We start from the raw sequence: 21,104 nt of genomic DNA, 5'->3' as shown, positions 1-21,104 counted from the left end.
ACATGACAATGCACAGTAGTACAATAGTTCCCTGAGGTTAAATAACCATGCACAGTAGAACAGTGGTTTCCTGAGGAAACCTGACAATGCAGAGTAGTACAATGATTCCCTGAGGTACCTAACCATGCACAGTAGTAGAATGGTTCACTAAGGTAACCTGACCATGCACAGTGGTACAGTTGTTCCCTGAGGAGACATGACAATGCACAGAAGTACAATGGTTCCCTGAGGTAACCTGGCAATGCACAGTAGAACAATGGTTCCCTGAAGTAACCTGACCATGTCAATAGTACAATGGTTCCCTGGGGAAACCTGACCATGCACAGTATTACAAAGGTTCCCTGAGGTAACATGACAATGCACAGTAGTACAATGGTTCCCTGAGGTAACCTGAACATACACAGTAGTACAGTGGTTCCCTGAGGTAACCTGACCATTCACAGTAGTGCAATGGTTCCCTCGGTAACATGACCATGCACAGTAGTACAATGGATCCCTGAGGTAACCAGACCATGCACAGTAGAACAATGGTTCCTTGAAGTAACCCGATCATGCACAGTAGTACCATGGTTCCCTGAGGTAACCTTACCATGCACAGTAGTACAGTGGTTCCCTGAGGTAACCTGGTCATGAATAGTAATTTACATATGACCTGAGGTAACCTTGTCATGTACAGTAATTTACAGATGACCTGAGGTAACTTGCTCATGTACAGTAATTTACAGATGACCTGAGGTAGCCTGTCCGTGAAAAAAAAAGAATATAGATGTAATCTGGACTGACTAAGCTGACGAAGGGAGTTATGAACATTCAATTGGGGTAACCTGAGGTTTGTAGAAAATTAGCGTTTGCAAAGTTTATCTGTGGTAACATGCAGCTGGTACAATGACCATGAAGTTGTGACCTTAGGTAACCTCACCATATTCATATACATAGGTATTCTGAGGTTACATATTTATATGCAGTAGTTAAGCAATGACATTAGTTAACATGTGCACTTGGCCATATATAGAAATGCAGAAGTGCCCTGAGGAAAACTAAAAAAAAAAGTGTTTTGTAAAGTTTATACAAAGTGTGGTAATACGAGTATGTGCAGTAATACAGAGTAACCTCACCATGTACAGCAATATAGAGGTAATATTAGGTAACCTCACAATGTTCAATCATACAGAGGTGACCTGAGGTAACTTCACCATGTGAGCAATCATAAACATGATCTGAGATACAGGAAAATTAATACACAGTAATTTAGAGATAACCTAAGGTTATCTGACCATGTCCAAAAGTCCACTGGAGATGTGAGATTTTTCCTTGAAAATATCCAACACCTCTCAATTAAGATTGATTAAGACAATTAACATTTTAAAAAAGCAGTTATATACTATATAACCCGTGCTTGTAACTACGTTACTTTCAAAGTAATGTCAAATGAAAAAAAAATTAGATTACTGTTCGTACTGCAATGTTTCTCTTTTTTAATACTGGTGAATAAAATCCTTACAGTGTGTACTGGCTGGTCGTCATCGCGTATGATACGATTTTGATACTCATACACAGCTAATGAATTTTATGCATGAATATAGATAAGATCAGCACGTGCAGCCATAGACTGAGAGTTGTAGATTTGTAGTGTAAATATATAGATGCCGTTTATAGAATACAAAATTAGATCAGAAACATAGTTATTAAAATTGAGAAAGGAAATGGTGAATATGTCAAAGCGACAACCACCCGACCATAGAGCAGACAACAGCCGAAGGCAACCAATGGGTCTCCAATGTAGCGAGAATTCCCGCAGCTGTAGGTGTCCTTCAGCTGGCCCCTAAACATATGCATAATAGTTCAGTGATAATGGACGTCATACTAAACTCCGAATTATACACAAGAAACTAAAATTTAAAATCATACAAGCCTAACAAAGGCCAGACGCTCCTGACTTGGGACATGCGCAAAATTGCGGCGGGGTTAAACATGTTTATGAGATCTCAACCCCCCTATACATCTAGCCAGTGTATAAAAGTAAAAGCATAACAATACGCACATTATAATTCAGTTCAAGAGAAGTCCGAGTCCGATGTCAAAAGATGTAACAAAAGAAAAGAAATAAAATGACAATAGTACATAAATAACAACAAACTACTAGTAGTTAACTTACATGCCAGCTCCAGACCTCAATTAAACTGATTGAAAGATTATGTGTTCATCATATGAATATCAGGCACAATCCCTGCCTTTAGGGGTTTAGCATCATACTGTCATAAAATATATGAGAGGAACATAACCCGTGTCATGCCAACAACTGTTTTTTAGAAATAGATTTGTTTAGTTCCGATTCAGGCAAAGACTCTATCAGTGAATCAATATTAAAGCCAAAATATGCAATCTTTAATGACCTGACAACAGTATTGTAACTATATCCCTTTTTGATAAGTCTATTTAAGGGTTTTGTAAGTTTCTGAGGAGAATACTGACATTTTTGTTCTTTATATAGAATATTTCCATAAAAAATTGGATGTGAAATACCTGAACGTATAAGATGTCTGCATGTTGAGTTATATTTACGAATTATTTCCTTATACCGATAATAAAATTTAGTAAATGTGTTGACCAGTTTGTAATATCGAAAACCCTGGTTTAATATTTTTTTAGTAATACATAGATTTCTCTCGCTAAAATCTAATACGTTGTTGCATACACGAGAGAATCGTACAAGTTGAAATATATAAACACCATAAGTTGATGACAAGGGAACGTCACCATCTACAAATGGATAATTAACAATAGGAAATGAAAAAAAAACATCTCTCTTATCAACAATTTTTGTATTAATCTTCCCGTTTATGATATAGATATCAAGATCGAGGAAAGGGCAGTGGTCATTGTTGTCATCAGCTTTAATTAAAGTAAGTTCTACAGGATAAATTTCTTTAGTATACATACGGAAGTCGTTATTATTGAGAGCCAATACATCATCCAAATATCTAAAAGTATTGTTAAATTTTTGTATCAAATATTGTTTTTATGGGTCTTTACTAATTTAAGTCATAAATTGTAACTCATAACAATACAAAAACAGGTCCGCAATAATTGGTTCACAGTTAGTCCCCATTGGAATTCCAATAACTTGACGAAATACGGAATCTCTAAAGCGAGCAAAAATGTAATTGAATAAAAATTCAAGCGCATAAATAGTATCAAAGCATGTCCAATTGTCATAGTTCTTTTGTTTATTGCTACTAAAAAATGATCGCAAAGAGTTTGAACATATGTACTCGCATTCCGACTTTTTAAATGCCCAGTTAATTAGGGATGTGAATTTTTTCTTAATAAGAATATGAGTCAAAGTGGTATATGGGGATAGAAAAATCAAAACTTTGAACAGATTTAAAATCACCAATATATGCATGCAATTTATCAAGTACTTCCAACGAGTTTTTGACACTTCAAAAGTAATTAATTCCACTATTTTCAAAGGCCTTATTTGAACAATTTATTATCAGGTTTTTTTTATTGTATCAAGTGTACTAGTGAGTAAAACAGACAATTAAGTAATTGAACAATGGACAGTGGCGGGTCCAGGGGTGTTCTGGGTATAGGAACCCTTTTTTTTTGGAGATCAATGCATTTAAATGGAAACATATAGTTGGAACCCCCTCCTTGTGTCCTGGATTGGGAACCCCCTTTTTTTAAATGGATAGATCCGCCACTGCCCCTCATGCAGTCGGACAAGATGGACTGATTTTCAATAACCTATCTATTAAATGTTATCATTTTCTACTTATGTTTTTTTAAAAGAAGTAACCAAAATCAATATATGCGTAATCTGTCCATATGTTAGTGTCATATATTATTAACTATTTTAAAGCCAATCGAGTAAAATACGGATCTGTAAATGTATGCTTTGCTTAAATGATAAAGATTTATGATTATTTATACTTTGATAAAATTGATGGAATACTTTTCACATATCGATTGTTTGTACAACTTTTATCAGAAAAAAAAACCGTCACGATGTGCCTGCCCCAAGTCAGGAGCCTGTAATTCAGTGGTTGTCGTTTGTTTACTAGTATGTGCTACATATTTGTTTTTGTTCATTTGTTTTATATAATTAAGGCCGTTAGTTTTCTCGTTTGAATTGGATTTCATTGTTATTTCTGAACCTTTTATAAATGACAATGCGATATGGACTTTGCTCATTGTTGAAGGCCGTACGGTGACCTACAGTTGTTAATTTCTGTGTCCTTTTGTGGACAGTTGTCTCATTGGGATTTATACCACAGCTTCTTTTTATATGTATCATTATTGAACGCATACATATCGTTATCTAGGTTCTTCTATCTTAATTGTATATATATATATATATTATATCTAATACCCCTTTCGAATAAATAAAGAATGGTACACAAGGAAGCTTTAAATAAAATACATTTCAAACAAAGATAAGAAAAAAACAACGAAAGTGGTAATTATTTAACAATTTTGCATTAGTGTTAATGCTAATCTTTCAGTGCAAGATGCATGCAGTACACTTGAAATCAAATAATGCCGTGACAGTTTATAGCGATATTTTTTGTAACAGCTCAGTAACAGGTCCAGGGGTGTTCTGGGGATAGGAACCCTTTTTTTTGGAGATCAATGCATTTGAATGGGAACATATAGTTGGAACCCCCTCCTTGTGTCCTGGATTCGGGACTCCCCCCCTTTTTTTTAAATGAATGGATCCGCCACTGCCCCTCATGCAGTCGAACAAGCTGGACTGATTTTAATAACCTATCTATTAAATGTTATCATTTTCTACTTATGCTACTTTAAAAGAAGTAACCAAAATCAATATATGCGTAATCTGTCCATATGTAAGTATCATATATTACCAAACACAATGATAGTCAAAAGTTTCAACAGGACATTCACGAAACTTAGGCAGCAATCATTTCATTTTCAGGGGGGGGGGGGGGGGGCTATGGTGTATTTTTTTTAAAAGTTTGTTTCTTATTGTTCTGCCACTATATGTAATGCTAAAATTGAAATGAAAGAAAAAAAATGTTTTCGACCTGTCTCCAAAAAATATTGTCTTTCGCCGAAGGAAAAAAATCCATAGCCCCCCCCCCCCCTCCCCCCCCGAAAATCAAATGTTTGCTGCCTTAGGCATGTGTGGATAACTGTTATTCTTTAATAGTTAATTTAAATAATTGTATATACATTTATGTACATAAATCTCTATGAAACCAGTTTTTGACAACTATTGTTATAAAAGTTTAAATCGCCATTCAAAAAGTGTTTTCTTTTTAATTATTTTACGTCATTTACGTTTCACTAAATAAATATCTGTTCACGTTGCAATGATCACAAATAAACCAAATATTTGGATTTTTTTCGTGAATTATTTGTCGTAACTTATTGTAAAAAATTGTATGTGTTCCTGTTTTCTCCTATTTTTCGCACATATATATATATATATATACTGTCAGTCGAAATAGAAAGTACAATGATGTATTTTTAGTTTATTCTATTTTTAGAACATGTTATTACTACGCATCTATGGGCACTATTGCCACGATTACCTGAGGGCACCGATTACCTCAGGGCATACAGCAGCGGACCTAACTGCCATCTGCATATAATACTTGTAAACTAAGCAAAAGTTTCAAAATCAATAGACTATGCCTAAAGGGGGGGGGGGGGGGGGGCAAAAGCAAAAAGCTTTCTATTGACATGAGGTGTGTTAATGTTAAAACATCTGCATTTCAACCATCATTGACCTACACCTAATGTTTCACCAAAATATTTATCAAAGGTACAATGACAATAATTTCACAGGCAAGGCGCGCGTTTCGTCTACATAATACTGCTCAGTGACGCTCAGATCAAAATAGTTATAAAGCCAAACAAGGACAAAGGTGAAAAGCATTGAGGACCTAAAATTCCAAACAGTTGTGCCAAATACGGCTAAGGTAATTTATTCCTTGGATAAAAAAATCCTTAATTTTTCAAATAATTCAAAGTTAAAACAGGAAATTTAAAAAAATGACCATATAAATGATATTTAAAAGTGCTGACTACTGGGTTGGTGATACCCTCGGGGACGAAACGTCCAGCAACAGTGGCGTTGACTCAGTGGTGTAACTAGTTAATAAAGGTATCAGTATTATTATTTAACACGCCAGACGCTCGATTTATCTACATAAGACTCATCAGTGAGGCTCAGATCAAGATCAAATCATAAACTAATACATTGTAAACATAACCGTCACCGACGGTGTATATCAAGGACAATGACTACCAAGACAGAGAAAAATTGCTGTCTGTAATCAAGTTTTTTCCTTTTTAAACAAAAACTTACAGACAACTGAAATAAATACATTAACTTAGTAGTATTTCAACAATAGTATTTCACAGATTAAAATCAAATTATTATACTTATTTGTCTTTTTTATTTTCGTACCAACATACCATATATCTGTTCGTACAGACTAGACAACAGCAAATTACATGACAATCGTACTTTTAAAAAGCTCAACTCACCTTATTCAAACTTTCCATGATGTTCTGAAAACAAAATAAATGCATCCAGGAGTTATCAGATCAAGGTTAGTTGATATTTTTTTGGTAGATAGATATAGGAAGATACATGTATACATTGTATTTACTAATGTGAATCAAGGTTAGGTTGATCCTGTTAGATACATTTTTGTGTTGTTTTTTTTAATACTGTCCAATTCATTTGAGCCCAATTCAACGTTATATGAAGGACTGACGATGGTTGGGTGAGTCAAGTATTTATGTTACATTTACAATAAAATAGCATGGCAAATAGGTGTTCAGTAGTGCAATCAGTGATGGGCACGATTACTGACAACTGTAATCGATTACATGAAAGATTTTTACGCAATCGATCAATACTCGATTACTCAGATTTTTGGATGTAATCGATTGCATTACTTTCTCTAAAGTAATTACATTACTTATCGATTACTGTCATTTACATGCTTCAAAAACAGAATTTCAATTCATAGCCATGCAATGGTTAATTGTTCAAAGGATTTTTGTACTTTCTTAATTTTCATTTACATTTATATATATCATAACTTTAGAAAAAATCAACTGTTTATTTATTCTAAGATTAAATTCAAACTATTATTGAAACTTATCCTTAATGCGGGGTCACACATTGCCGATTATTGCTCCCGTTTGAGATCAGACAGCGATACGACACGAAAAGTGAAAAAGTCGGATTAGTATCCTCAATTATCTGGAATGTCCTATTATTGTCTGAACGCAGTCGTTTTAGTTCGTAACAGATTCCTACTGATCGGGAAGGGTCCGAATAGTTCGGCAAAGCACCCCGACAGCTAGGTTCGTCCCGTAAAGCTGGGGTCACACATTCACGATTTTTACTGCCGTCCTTGACAGGACCATTCCCGATTAAAATTTATCAAAAGTCTGATCAAGATCCTATGAATCGTGGATGTAAATTCAAACTTTAAAAATTTAATCACGACAACAATCAGATATTGTTCAGGAAGCGCCGATATTCAACCGTTTCCAAGCGAATTTATCCCGATAATCCCGTTCTAAATCCGTTTCTAATCCGATTTGTATCTTTCGCCAGGTAAAATTCGACCAAGTCTGTCACGACTGCGTCCCGATTCTACCGAATGTAATCCGACAGAGATCAGATAGTGTCAAGACAGTGAACCGACGCTGACGGAAGTTATCCGTTCGAACAAATTTCTCCAGATCATTCCCGTTCCACAGGACACCGTCCCGAATACACAGAACATTGTTAGGAATTCGATCCGATACTGCAGAATCTGTCACGATATAGGCACGATTGTAATACGACTAGACAAAATCGGCTGAGTTTCCCCGAATGTTACGGGACGCACCTAACTGTCGGGGTGCTTTGCCGAACTATTCGGACCCTTCCCGACCAGTAGGAATCTGTTACGAACTAAAACGACTGCGTTCAGACAATAATAGGACATTCCAGATAATTGAAGATACTAATCCGACTTTTTCACTTTTCGTGTCGTATCGCTGTCTGATCTCAAACGGGAGTAATAATCGGCAATGTGTGAACCCCGCATAACATTCGGAGAAACTCAGCCGATTTTGTCTAGTCGGATTACAATCGTGCCTATTGTCGTGACAGATTCTGCTGTATCGGATCGAATTTCTAACAACGTTCTGTGTATTCGGGACGGTGTCATGTGGAACGGGAATGATCTGGAGAAATTTTTCATTGCTGTTTGTCTGCCGATTGAGTCCAGATTGCATCCAGATCTTGTCGATTGCGAACCGGTTTTGCCGAAACCGTTCCGAAACAGCCCCGTTATTTATTTTAAATTTGTCAATGATACCCACGTCAGAGTCCCGACAATTACAGAATACAATACGACTGAGACAAGACAAAGCCGTTTGCAATGCGATAGAGCGGACCGTGATAGGATTACGTTCCGACAGTACCTGGTCATCCCGAGTATGCCGTCAGTTTTCGAACGGATAACTTCCGTCAGCGTCGGTTCACTGTCTTGTCACTATCTGATCTCTGTCGGATTACATTCGGTAGAATCGGGACGCAGTCGTGACAGACTCGGTCGAATTTTACCTGGCGAATGATACAATTCGGAATAGAAGCGGATTTAGAACGGGATTATCGGGATAAATTCGCTTGGAAACGGTTGAATATCGACGCTTCCTGAACAATATCTGATTGTTGTCGTGATTAAAAAAAATTTTACAAATTTTAATTAAAGTTTGAATTTCCATCCACGATTCATAGGATCATGATCAGACTTTTAATAAATTTTGATCGGGAATGGTCCTGTCAAGGACGGCAGTAAAAATCGTGAATGTGTGACCCCAGCTTTAGGAATTTTCATACAAATAAGCTTTATACTACTTACAAATTTATGAAGTACATAATTCTTTTTTCTTTTTTAATTCTAAAAGGTCTTGAATTATAGACAAGCACATACATCCTTTTCTTTCAAAAGTTGGATGTAAAGTCAATTTTGGGGTTGGGATGACCATTAATGCAGCTAGAGACAAAAGATAGAAATAAGGCAGTTGATAAACTCTCAAGTCTTATTAAAATATTCTATTATATCTGTACAAATGTACTACTAAATTTGAAATAGGTTATATTTCATCAAACTATTCTACTTCATAGTAATCGAAATGGAATCGAAAAGTAATCGATAATTACATCATAATTTTTGCTGAAATCGATTATATTAAGATTACATGTATTCGGAAATGACTCCGACTACAGATTACTGTCAATCACTTTAAAACATGTAATAAATTGCAATCGATTACGATTACCCCATCCCTGATTGCAATGTTCTTTTTATAAAGGCAATAAAAAATTGTAACCTAGTCATTTAAAGTCAGAATTTCAGTTCGATTTGATAAATGTAGTTCAGTATTTCTTTTTTATTTTTTATGTTACAACAACGGACTAGGTTGGGTCCTGCACTTGTTTTATGTGTCCCACTATTGACCAGGCTAGATTGAAACGATAATTCATTGCTCTATTTAAAGTTATATCGCCCATGCTAAACGGGTCCAATGCTTCCTGTACTTCTCATATGGATACCGAGCAGGCTTCCCATACCCATTTTTTTTCAACAACAGAAAATAAAAAGCACGAAAAGAAACAATTTCAAGCGGGCAATAACAAATCAGTCACAACAACTGTCTTGCAATAAGATGATGCATTAGGAGTTGCTCTGGTCTAAGAACTGGTTGTATTCTTAGAGTATACGTAAGATATATCGATGAAAGGAAATTGAACTATATTAAATATGTCAACGATGTTAACAACATCAATAAACATAAATACTTAAAAGTTGCAAGTTATCATGAGGTAATCAGGACGACGAAAAATTACATTATAGGATCTTTGATTTATATTTCAATTGTCGTAGTCACAACCCTGTCTTCTACCCTTAATTGTGACAGGTATTTTCACTTGCCATAGGAAACATGGCAGGTGACAATTCTTGAGCAGGATCTGTTTACGTTTCAACAGCGACTGCGGCGGATCTTTTTGGGGTCTGTGTTTGGTATTGTGAATTCTTTCATCATTAATGTTTTAGCTATGGTCATGATGATGTTTGTGTCTTGTTTTATTCAACTATTTATATCTTATATTCCTGCTCGGTATATTCTGCTGATGAAGTATAATACATTTATCAGAAGACAAGTTATAGTATACTTCCTTGAATCTAATAATAGTACCATAGGATTTGAAATAGCACTGTATTACTTACATAATAGCACCACATTCATAAACATATTATTTTCAGATAATATCATTGTAAAGAATATGGTTCCAAGTATTAAATTAAAAATTCAATGATTTACATTCATTTCACAGTCAAATGTAGACCCTTTCTGAAAAAATTAAGAAATACTCGTACTTAAAAAAAAAGTTTAAACACAAGGTATTTAGGAGTGAGGGCTATTCAATTAGATTAAGAGAAAGAGCACATATCTAGATGGAATAGAGAGTGCAGAGATCTAACAATTATATCTAAGCCTATTTATTAATGTATATAACATACAACATTTACCTAAATCAATGACGGAAATATTTTCATGTCTGTATTGATCAATGGTACAGTATGGTAAGAGGACTTTTCCAATGGCATCAACAAGACCATATAAATTTTACCTGAAACAAATATTTTATTAAGTAATAAAAACATTGAGCTGCACACTCTTTCTCTTCTTTTTTTTTTAAATTTCAGACACGTTATAATAAGCATTGTCTCATATTATTACCTAATAAATTACAAAAGTCTTCAAATGACGGTATGAAACAATGGTATAGTATGGTAGGAGGACTTTTCCAATGACAATGACCAAATTGATTTGATTGATAATAAAAAAAAATGTTTGAACTGCATGCTTTTCCTCATACTTGTTTGACTGTAGACATATTATAATAACCATTCGACTCCTTTTGTAACCTTACCATGATCTAAGCACAAGAGGGATACATAAACAAAGGGAAATGTGGCAGAGTTGATAATTTTGTGATTTATGCTAGTTTTGGTACTTTTACAAAAAGTTTACACCAGGATAGAAAATTAAAATTACTTAATTCAGAAAAGGCCAATGATTTTACAATACTTTACCAAGTTGGAAATATGACAGTTTCTTTACATTCGTTTTAAGGGTTTAAGCTTTTTTATTGATATTTGCTCCTTCTCCACATATCAGGAACCATTTTGAAGAGTAACAGCACATATCTATATTCAACAGAGAGTGCATAGATCTATCAATTATTTTAAAGCTTATTCATTGAAGTATTTAACACATTTTTACAACATTCACCTAAATCAATGACGGAAATCTTTACATGACTGTGTTGATCAATGGTACAGTATGGTAAGAGGACTTTTCATATGGCATCTACAGGACCACATAAATTTTACCTGAAACAAATATTTATTAAATAAATAATACATTGAGCTGCACACTCTTCCTCTTTTTCTTTTTCTTTTCTTTTTTGTTCTTTTTTTTTTTTTATCTCAGACAAATTATAACAATCATTGTCTCATATAATTACAACATTTAACTTATAAATTACAAAAGTCTTGAAATGAGTGTGAAACGATGATATAGTATTGTAGGATGACTTTTCCATTGACATCAACTAGGACAAACTAATTCTACCTAAAAAAAAATGATTGAAACAAAGGTTTGATATCAGAAAAATTATACAAAGCATTTGACTCCCTGTTTAACCTTACAACAGTTATACAAAAAGCTACAATGTGGAAAGGCAATAGACACCATGTCGATATTTTTGTCATTACTGCTAGTTTTCATCCTGATATGAAAGAAATACAACATGTACAGAGGACAGGAAACTATATTCAATTTGATCAAATTCAGAAAAGACTATTGCTTTTACACTACTTTACAAGTTAGGAATATTACAATTGTTTTCTATTCATTTGATGTGTTTGAGCTTTACAATTGGTATTTGCTAGTTCTCAACAAAGCACGAGCCATTAAGGAGTAGGAGTAAGAAATATGACAGTTGTGTTGATTCGTTTGATCGGTTTGAGCTTTACACTTGGTATTTGGTACTTCTAAACAAAGCATGAGGCATTGAGGAGTACGAGTAAGGAATATGACAGTTGTTTTAATTCGTTTAACGGATTTGAGATTTAAAATTGATATTTGCTACTTCTCAACAAAGCACGAGGCATAAAGAAGTTAGAGAAAATACTGGCCAGGTTGAAGCAGTTCGTGCAGACATCTGTCAATTTTATTAAACTGACTAATTGAGGTGAATAACATAATATTGCAACATTCACTTAAATCTTTGGAGGAAATTTGTTAATGCCAATGTTGAACAATACACATATATCGCTTATCCCGGCTGACCCGGCCGCTTGCACTTTTGACGCAAACAACAATCACTGTTTCATTGTGGCGTCAGATATTTTGTTTTATGACGTTATAATTTTAAGGGAACCTGTGAGATATCCAGTACTGGCGGACTAATAGCGTAAAGGTGTATGATAAAGTGGGGTAGGACATGAAAGTAGGCTTTTCCTATGGCACCAACATGATTTAATTAATCTAATTTGAAACAAATATTTGATTGAGGTTAAAAAAACGTTTGAACTGCATACTCTTCCTCATACTTGTTTGACCGTAGACATATTATAAAAGGCATTCGACTCCTTGTGTAACCTTACCCTGATCCAAGCACAAGAGGGGTACATATGCAAAGGGAAATGTGGCAGAGTCAATAAGTTTGTGATTGATGCTAGTTTTGATACTTTTATAAAAAAAAAGTACACCATGTGTAGAGGTTAAAAAATTAAAATTACTAAATTCAGAAAAAGGCTTATGATTTTATAATACTTTACCAAGTTGGGAATATGACAGATTCTTTACATTTACTTGAAGGGTTTTAGCTGTTTCATTGATATTTGGTGATTTTTCATATATCAGGAAGCATGTACAAGAGTAACAGCACACATTTAGATGTAACATAGATTGCAGAGATCTTTCTATTCTATTTAGGCTTATATACTTATTCATTGAAGTATAACCCATATTGTTACAACATTTACCTAAATCAATGACAGAAATCTGAACATGACAGTGTTGATAAACGGTACAGTGTAATGGGAGGACTTTGCTAATGACATCAACAGGACCAAAATAGTTTTACCTGAACTAAATATATATGATTGAACTACATATAATTGTGATGGGTTACAATTTAACTATAACATATGTTTGTGGTGCAATAACTTACTGCAGGTTACATGTCACTGTGCTATTAAACAGTACACCGGAAGCACTTTACCCTTAATTTTAGAAATATAATATCAAGGGAAAAAAAGTTCCTGTAACAGACAAAGGTTATTTCTAATTACTTTTCAAGCCAGAATTATGCAATTTAATTAGTAGGATCTTTTTACTGTATCTGCATTAACTAAATTACATTGTTCTTGTTTTACCTATAAAACAGTCCATGTGAAAATCTATACATCGGCAGACCTTGGCTCGACAACAATACATCAGGTAGAATTATTTGATTGTTTTAAAACTGTTGGTGTCCAATCTCCCTATCTAATTGGTTTCTTTATATCTTTCAAAATAATAACACCTCAAAACAGAAGCCACTTGTACGGATTGATGGAAAAAGACATATAGATGAATTATGAAACTAATGTTAAAGACTACAATGACAATGATAAACTTCAATTGTCGTGTGGTAACAATCTATATAGTTATTCTGACATGAAGCACTTTTAAAAGTTATTACATAGTCTCATTATGTGATTTTATTCATTTCTTTTTGATTAAACTGTTATATTTGGCAAAGGAAGTTGCATATACATTACAAAACATCATTTAGTCCTGGTAAATATACATGTCAGGTATACAAGACCACGAATAATACTAGAGAGACAGTCAAACTCATTGATCGAAAATAAACTGACAACGCCATGGCTAAAAATGGAAACAGACAAACAGACAAACAATAGTACATATGAAACAACATATAAAACTAAAGAATAAGCAACACCAACCCAACCTAAAACAAAGGATGATCTCAGGTGCTCCGGAAAGGTAAGCAGATCCTGATCCACATGTGGCACCCTTCGTGTTGCTCATGTTATAACAAATCCGGTAAGTAGTCTAATTCGTGAGGTCACATTCATGAAAGGAAAGGGGATGTAGTTACGACGTTAAGAACATATCCGATATCATCTGTAACACGGTTATTCCATAACGGTCAACCCACTCGTGATGGCGTCCGTAAATTTACGAAGGGATGATTTCAACATCACCATTTGGAACTCGTGGTGTAAAAGCTTCCATGTGAGCAGCAACCCTCTATCAAGAAAATCATGATAGGAAATACAAGCACGGGAATATCGTATAAATTGGGAGATATATACCCCGCATGCAGTTGCTGCTGGAATGTTGCTACTTAAAAATTGAAAGTTCAAAATAAGAAACTGAAATCATCTCTTTTGTCGTAAAGTTTTGTTTTTAACCGACCCTCATTGTCAATTTCTAGATGTAAACTGTGTAAATGATAACATTATCTGTACCATAGTCAATGAGGTGATCAACTGAACCTAATTTCTTTGACGTTCATCTTTGACATAGGAAGTTGTTACTACATTATGACACATCTTCTGGTGTTGGTTATTATACATGTCAAATATAAACTTTGAAATCATAATGTTCTCAAGATATAGAGCAGCCGCGATATTTACCGTAGGACATATGGTTGTCAACAGAAAACAAAGCTTTTGACCTTGAACGTTCACCTAGGAAGTTGTGCAATTATTATGACACACCCTCTGGTGTTAGACAATAACAATCAAAACCAAGGAGTAAACAAAGACTAAAAAACAATGGACATTTACATAAATAATGCATAAGAAACAACACGAACTCCACTAAAAGCCTTGAGTGAAATCACGTGCTCCTGAAGGGTAAGAATTTCCGGCACTGTATACGGTACCGGCGTGTCATTTCTATGTTCAGTTAGGTAATGATTGAAGGTTGGTATGAGTGAAGAAGAATATCAGATTTTATTTCTGACACACTTTTGTCAAAATGGCCAATCAGCTCATGATGACGACCGTAAAATTTCTTGAGTGATGACCTTAATTTGATTGATTCATAGCCTTGTCTTAGCAACTTTTCAGAAAGCAGTTTTCCCCGTTCAACAAAATCAACGTACTTTGAGCTAGCTCAAGAGTAGCGTATAAATTGAGACACATATACTACATATGCTGGTGCTGCTGGGATGTTGCTACAAAGAAATGAAAAGTTGACTACAGGAAAATTAAAATCATCGCGTTTGTCATAAATTTTGGTTTTCAACCTACCATCAGTTGTCATTTCGAGAAAAAAGGTCGAAATATGAAGCAGAGTTAGTTAATATACACGTCTGATTCTTTGTCAAAATCTTATCAATAGAACGACACATAAACAAACGAAATATTGTCGAGTCAAGTTGCTTCTCTATTAAGCATAACGCATTTAGGAGTAAGAAAAAATATCGATCTGCTGCAAGCAATGAGAGCACACATCTATCAATTTTTATTAACCTTATCCATTGAAATATATGACATATTATTACAACACTTACCTCAATCAATGGAAGTGACCTCTGAATGACAGTGTGGAACAGTGGTACAGTATGAAAGCAAGTTTCTTCAAATGTCATCAACAGGAACAAATCATCTTACCTTGAATAAATACTTGATTTAAAAAGAAATGAACTGCCCACTTTTCCCCTCGTTTGATTTCAGACAAGTTATAACACGCATTGAACTCCTTGTGGAAACCTTGCAAAATCAAAGTTGTATGTGGTGAAAATGTTTTTTGTCATTTATGCTATTTTAATCATTTATTATTTATTAGAAGAAAACACCGAATACAGAGCACATGAAACTATATATTGATCAAATTCAGAAACAACTATTATTTGATCTTACAAAACCTTACCAAGTTATATAAGAATATGACAGTTGTTTTCCATTCTTTTGATAGGTTTGAACTTTTACATTGGTATTTGCTGTTCTCCACAAAAACATGATGCATTTAAAAGTAAGAGCAAATATTGGTCAACTGTAAGCCATCTATCAATTATAATTGAACTTATTCATTTGAGTAAATAGCATATTATTACAACACTTACCTAAATCAATGAAGGAGGTCTTTTAATGACAGTGTTGAATAATGTCACAGGTTGATAGGAAGAATTTTTCAATGGCATCCAAAGGTTGAAATTAATTTTACCCGAAACCAAACTCTTTCACTTGATTGATTTTAGATATATTATAATAAGCATTGTATTCCTTGTGAATCCTTTCAAAAATCAAAACTCGAGACCAGTACAAAGCCAAATACCGCCACGTCGATAGTTTTGTAATCTATGCAGGTTTTTATCCTGACATAAAAGAATGACACCCTTTACAGAAGATAGGAAACTATATTTGTCAATTTCAGAAAGACAATTAATTTCACACTTCTTCCCAAAGTTAGGAATATGACAGTTGTTTCCATACCTTTGATGTGGTAAAGCTTTAAAATAGTTATTGGTTGCTTCTCAGGAAAGTATGAAGCATTTAACGTTAGGAGATTGAGGAAATACTGGTCAGCTGCGTGTAAAAAGGGCAGCCATTAAATTTATTCATTGAAGTATATAAAATATTATAATAACACTCACCTCAATCAATGAAGGAAATATCGTAATGGCAATATGGAGCAGTGGTATACATGTAGTATGGTTGGAGGACTTTTCAGTTGCATCAACAGGACAAATTCAATTTTACCTGAAATACATTTGGGTTTTATATATAAAAAAAGAACAATATTGAATTGGACACCCTACCCTTTATTGCTTTTAGACAAGTTATAAATAGCAATTGACTCCTGGTGTAACCTTAACAAAAATTAAAGCGCAAGGACAGTACAAAGCCAATTGCCAGCAAGTCGATATTTTTGTGATTTATGCTAGTTTTCCTTCTAATATAAAAGAACATCACCCTGTACAGAGGATATGAAGCTTCATCTGTACGTGTTTCTCTAATTCTCCCAGATTTCTCTTTATCTGGAACTGTTGATTATCTTTATTTACTCAACATGTAGTGTCGGTTAATCTAAGTTCCTCATTGGTAATTTTGTTTTGCATCCTTCTAAATTCCCTATTGTGACATCATGAAAAAAGCAACCATGTCTGATGACGTCAGATAGAAATAAAATCCTTTTAAATTCATTCGAACCGGATTTTTTCCCCTGCATATCGTCTAAAATCATAAGAGAAACAGTGACAACACCAAATCTCTTGCAATGCAACATTTATCCACTCTCGATAGTTACATTTTAATTATTTCATACACTTGGTAAGCTTCGTGTTTTAAATTTGAAAATTTAACTGTCTCGAGTGCATAAATATCGTATCAAACTCGGTGCAGTAGTGTAATCTATATATATATTGATTAAATTCGGAAACAACTTTTGATTTTACACTGCTTTACCAAGTTAGGCAATATGACAGTTGTTTTCCATTCGTTAAATGTTTGAGCTTGGTATTTGCTACTTCTCCACAAACAACAAACAAACTGCAAATGTACTATACAAACCAAATTCGGAACACGCTTACATAACCTGTTTTATTCTCAACATCTATCAGATAGTAATAATATATATATATATAAAGTTCATTTTCAGAGTTATGATTGTAAAATTATAGAGAAGTAATGTATTAAAGATAAATAATGTACTAATGATAAACAATGTATTAATGACATATAATATATAAACTAATAAATAAAGGCAACAGTAGTATACCGCTGTTCAAACTCATAAATCCATGGACAAAAAACAAAATCGGGGTAACAAACTAAAACTGAGGGAAACGCATAAATATAAGAGGAGAACAAAGACACAACACTACAATGTAACTAACACACACAGAAACGGACCAAGCATCAAACAAAATCCCACGAGAATAACAAATATAACATCAAAACCAAATACATGAATTTGGGATAGACAAGTACCGTGACACGTCTTATCGCAATGTCAATTTACACTCAAAAATAAGAGAAAACAAACGACGCAACGTTAAATTGTAACACACACAGAAACGAACTATAATATAACAATGGCCATACTCCTGACTTTGTACAGGACATTTTTAAAGGAAAAAATGGTGGGTTGAACCTGGTTTTGTGGCATGCCAAACCTCGCACTTTAATGGCAATGTTAAATATAACATAGAAATGACAACATAATATTACAGGACTACAATACAAATAAATAGGAAAACGTATTAGACAAAGAAACACATGATTAATGAATAACAAAAAGCATCAGGTTTAAAATTTAATACGCAAAAAACGCGCCTCGTCCACACAAGACTCAGCAGTGACGCCCAGATATAAAAACTAAAAAACTCAATAAACTACTTGAAGATACCCTGGTCTTAAGGTACTAATATACAGGGATCTTTACAGAAATAGCTGTATCAGTGAAGAAATATGTTAACAGCATGTGATATATTGTTGTAGAATAAAAAAAAATGCACTATAAAGTGCAAATACTTGGCAGATGAAAGCAGGGAGTTTAGTTTTCGATCAATTCTTACTAAACTTGTTTATTTAAGTATATAATACATTATTACAACCCATACCTAAAGCATTGGAGGACATTTTTATAACAGTGTGATTCAATAGTACATGACCGTAGTATAACTTTTCGAATGTCAACTTTGAACTGCAAACTTCCACTTGTTTGGTTCATTACACTTTATAATAAGCTTTTGACTCCTTGTGTAAACTCACAAATGTCAAACACAAGAGCGGTACAAATGCAATTGCTGTCGATATTTTTGTCATTTATACTTGTTACCTTTATATAAAATAATAACTCATGGTACAGAGAACATCGAAATATAATTCAGAACAGACTATTAATTTTGCAATATTTTACCACCATAGGAATAGTTGATTTAAGTTTGTTCAATGGGTATGAGCATTTACATTGGATTGTTGCTGATTTTCCACAAAACACAAGGCATTTATGAGGTAGATCAAATAGTGGTCATCTGCTAGCAGAGTGAGTCCATCTATCATTTTTTTTTTAAATGTGTTCATTGAAGTATATACTAAGTAGCATATTTTTACAACACTTACCTATGTAAATGAATGAAATATTGTACTGCAAGTGTGGAACAATGATTTAGGATGGAAGGTGGACTCTTCCATTTACATCAACAGGACCAACGTAATTTTACCTGAAACAAATTTGATTGAATAAAAAAACCCAATAAACTGCACACTATTCCACTTGTTTAGACTTCAGACACGTTATAATTGGCATTGGACATCCTGTGTAACTGTGTAACCTTACCAACATCAAAACACACGAATGACCATGTACAAAGGGAAATTTGCAAAGGTCAACATTTGTGTCATTTATGCAAGTTTTCATACTATCTCATAAGGTTTACACCATGTACACGTAAAGAGGACAGAAGACTAAAATGATTAAATTTAAAGAAAAACTATTACTTTTACACTACTTTACCAAGTTAGGAATATGACAGTTATTTTCCATTTGTTTGAAGGGTTTTAAAGTGGTACGGTATTTGCTTCTTTTGCACAATTCATTTTTATCTGAGACACATATGTGAACTGCACACTCTTCCTCTTTAATTTTTTTTTTATTTTTTTTTCAGACAAATTATAATAACAATTACACTCCTTATATACTGTTACAAAAATTCAAAGCACGAGAACAGTACAAAGGCAATTACCTCCAAGTTGATACCTTTAAAATTATGCAAATGTTTATACTTAAATACAAGATTTAAATCATGTAACAAACTATATTAATTCTATTAAAAAAATTTGGTAGATTTGGATAATAAATAAACTCATCGTAGATATCAGGATTAAAATTGTGCTTGCCGCGCGTTTCGTCTACAAAAGACTCATCAGTGACGATCGAATCTAAAAAAAAAAGTTACAGAGGCCTTTTAAAGTACGAAATTGAAGAGCATTAACGACCACAAATTCCAAAACGTTTTGCCAAATACAGCTAAGATCATCTATACCTGAGGTAAAAAAAAGACTTAGTATTTTAAAAAAATCTAAGTTTTGTAAACAGTCAATTTATAATTGATGAAAACAGTGTTACCTGAAATAAAGGATGAAACAAACATTCCTCTCATTTACACTGAACGGCTTTAACAAGTTTAATTTAATTCAAAATCGGTTTTGTAATTATAGCATGTTACAATTTACTTGATATAAAATTGTGCTAGCAACCAGATGATTAATTGTATTTTCTAGCTATGTAGGTGTTAATTATATAAATAATACTATAAAACAAATAAATCGTATACGTTAAGGTGCCCCACACTATAATCTTATAAATGAACTGGATGATTCGTTATCCTTACTTTTACATACGAATAGAACATTAAAAAAATTAGAACCACGACTACAAGCAACAACACATTTTACAATATCCGATTAGAATTACAAGTACAACATCATAACTGAATACATTAATTTTGGATAGCAAAGTACCCTGAGACGTCTTATATTAATGGGAAATCACACTCGGCAACAACAGTCAAATTTGGGAATATGTCACATTCGGTACTTCAAAGACAGTACGACGTCATTGGTAAGCAACAGTCTAAGACCTGTTAAAAATGTTCTTAGTTAGTTTAGACAGAAACACATCGTATGAATCAACTAATTCGTGATGGTGTCCATAAAATTTACGGAGTGCCATTTTTAATCGTCCCTCCTTATAACTTTGTAGGAGCAGTTTCTGCTTAAGGGGCACACTCCTGTATATGAGTCTGTATAATGTGAACATGCACGAGCATAACGTATCAACAAAGATATGTAAACACCATACGAAGGGGTAGATGGTATGTTACTGCTGAAAAATGGGAAATTGATAATTGGGAAGTTGGTTTCGTCCCGTATGTCATGGATTTTAGTGTGAAGTCGTCCATCTGTGTCAATGTTGAGAAAAAAAGATCAAGGTATTAAACAGTCCTTCTAGTATCA

At 33.9% G+C, this 21,104-nt stretch overlaps 1 long non-coding RNA gene across 1 annotated transcript; it reads right to left on the bottom strand.

The window, feature by feature from the left end:
• Positions 1-15,651: 15,651 nt before the first annotated feature.
• LOC139504504 (uncharacterized) lies at positions 15,652-19,318 on the bottom strand. The gene is made up of 3 exons (XR_011659241.1): positions 19,209-19,318; positions 16,739-16,844; positions 15,652-15,755 (listed from the first exon to the last, which is right to left on the bottom strand). It is a non-coding gene; the product is annotated as an uncharacterized lncRNA (long non-coding RNA).
• Positions 19,319-21,104: the final 1,786 nt, after the last annotated feature.

The sequence above is a fragment of the Mytilus edulis genome, chromosome 14 (genome assembly GCF_963676685.1).
Source record: "Mytilus edulis chromosome 14, xbMytEdul2.2, whole genome shotgun sequence".
NCBI classification, from domain to species: domain Eukaryota; kingdom Metazoa; phylum Mollusca; class Bivalvia; order Mytilida; family Mytilidae; genus Mytilus; species Mytilus edulis.
The sequence above is the reverse complement of the archived record's forward strand: the minus strand, read 5'-3'. Positions and strand labels throughout refer to the sequence as shown.